Below are 2,167 nucleotides of genomic sequence, written 5' to 3'. Positions count from 1 at the left end.
GTATTTTACAAATTCACTGCAACTGTAGAACTACTAGAAATGCAGGAGTCCGGTTAAAATTATCTAGAAGTAGTTCATAATGCCAGGTGGGTTCCATAATTCTTGATATCGCTATCTATAATATGCTGTTCATATTATGCACCGTAAACTGTCGTTTCATTTTTTTCTGTTAACTCTTAAGTCAAATTCTCTTCCTGTTTTTACAGATTAATAGAAATATGAATTTCCATAATACCACATTTGAACTAATGAAGTGGAAGTACAGATGAAAACAGTCTGGAGGAAGCTTGAAGTACAGTACAGTTTCATTCAGTTTCCTAATTCTGAGGTAAGGTTAATGCATGCAAAACTTTGACTGTTTCAGAGGTAAAATGTGGTAAGAAGCCCTCTTTTCCTTAAAAAAAAAAAAAAAAAAAAAAAAAAAAAAAAGTGAGCTTTTATTTTATATTGGTGACAGAGTTCTTGAAAATCAGCTGTTTGAGATTTAACATTCTGGGACCATGTGCATACTAGTAGAAGGCTATGCTTTAGGAGCTACCTGTAGCACTAAATAGCTTCATTAACTTAGACTGTCTGCTGTGAACAGCAGAACCACATCAGCCATCAGGAAGACTACTTAGTGCGCTAAAATGGGTTTTATAGGATTGAACATCTGTCTGTGGATTACTGTCTTCATGTTTTTGAGTTCAGTCCGGAACATGTGTCAGATTTTCAGAGGGGAATTTTTCTGCTTTAGTGGGTAAGATGCAGACTATTTTGTGCACAAATGGGCTTGCTATGCATCTTTAGATACAGATGTTCAATATACAACTTGACTATGACAACAGCACGGTTGTCCCTTTGTGCTGTTTGTCATCAGTGTMAAGTGCTGAGCTCTCCAAAGAGATACGAGTATTTGCAGAGGATCTATATTTTGAAGGAATATTTCTCTTTATGTTCACGAAGTTCTTCATTTAAGGGATTTCTGTGTTACTTTGTTTCCCTCAGAATACTTCTCATGGCTTTTGGAAAGAAACAAATTTTTCATCCTTACTGTTATTTTTCCTTCATCATTTCTGCTGTGTCTGCTTGCAGTAGTTCCCTTTCTTTTCTTGGCACCACAACCAACAGTTGGTGGTGTTATCACTCACTTGCATGTTCTTCCCATTGGATCTGTGCTGTCCATTGGGGACTATGGGTGTGTACTGAAGAGAATCAGCCTTGTTTCTCCTTGGCTTTCCTTTCTACTGCTTTTGAGTTCCATATTACTGAGGGAGTGGTTAGCACATGGTACTTCAGTGCATATAATGCTTGGCTATGCTTGCATAATCCAGCTTGCCTCCTATTGAGGGCAGTCCCCCTTTCTTGTTCCTCCTAGGAACTCTTCTCATGACCTCTTATTCTGACAGGAAATTGATGCTTATCTGTCCAGAACAACTAGATAAATTGTGCCAGTATCAGTTGGAAGCACTGAGTTCCRCAGTGGCTGCTTATTCATGTCCAAGCAGAAAGGTAAGTGGCACTGTACTGTGGTGCAAGCCAAACTCTTAAGAGCCAGCAAATTCAGGATGGCAACCCAGACAAATCTCTTTCTAGAGGGTAAAGACTTCTACTTCGTCTTCTCTTGACCTTCAGGGTGGATATTTTGTGTACAGCTAGCAGGCCAGCTTTTTGTTAATGTTGCGAATTCATGATCGGCAGGGACCAATATTGTTTCTGGAAGTTAACATTTATGATTTTTCAGAGTCTTGGAAATTGGTTGTTGCAACCCATTTTCAGGAGAAGTGTGCCCTCATCTTGGTGCTTGGGTAGAGAATGGGTTGTCATAAAACAATATTTTCATCGCTCTTCCCTCTGTTTTCAGTAAAGCATCTAGAGCTGGTGCAGTATTTAGAGAAACAATGCTGTAAACTTCATTTATATGAAGGAGTTCAGGTTCTCTGTTATATTTGAGGGAAAAGTAAATGGAGTCACCACGTATAGGGTAGCTCTCAGAGGAAAGAATACCTGTAAATGGTGATGGTTCATCTTAGAGATACCATCTGCATCGCCTCCCTCTAAGTGTCTTTCAGATGCTACTTTGAATTGAAATGAACTGAAAAATTGATAGATACACATCTATTCCACAGTGGTGGGGATGGGGGGAGAGGAAGGAGGGTGGTTTTTTTGTTTTTTTTTGTTTTTTTTT

The 2,167-nt window shown here is 38.8% G+C and overlaps 1 protein-coding gene across 5 annotated transcripts in view; it reads left to right on the top strand.

Moving 5' to 3' along the window:
- The first annotated feature begins 206 nt into the window (after window positions 1–206).
- BMPR1A (bone morphogenetic protein receptor type 1A) overlaps window positions 207–2,167 on the top strand; it is a 40,565-nt gene continuing 38,604 nt past the window's right edge. For 2 of the 5 annotated variants that reach the window (XM_085323709.1, XM_085323707.1), the window contains exons 1-2: window positions 207–328; window positions 1,389–1,491. The gene's annotated coding sequence lies outside the window, so the exon portion shown is untranslated. Of the gene's footprint in view, window positions 329–1,357; window positions 1,492–2,167 lie in introns of all 5 variants that reach the window. The other 3 variants (XM_085323711.1, XM_085323706.1, XM_085323708.1) reach the window with 2 other exon arrangements.

The sequence above is a fragment of the Rhea americana genome, unplaced genomic scaffold, assembly GCF_003343005.1.
Source record: "Rhea americana isolate MKP2758 unplaced genomic scaffold, rheAme1 scaffold_86, whole genome shotgun sequence".
Classification (NCBI taxonomy): Eukaryota; Metazoa; Chordata; class Aves; order Rheiformes; family Rheidae; genus Rhea; species Rhea americana.
Note: the sequence above shows the minus strand (reverse complement) of the source record. Positions and strands in the feature narration are given on the sequence as shown.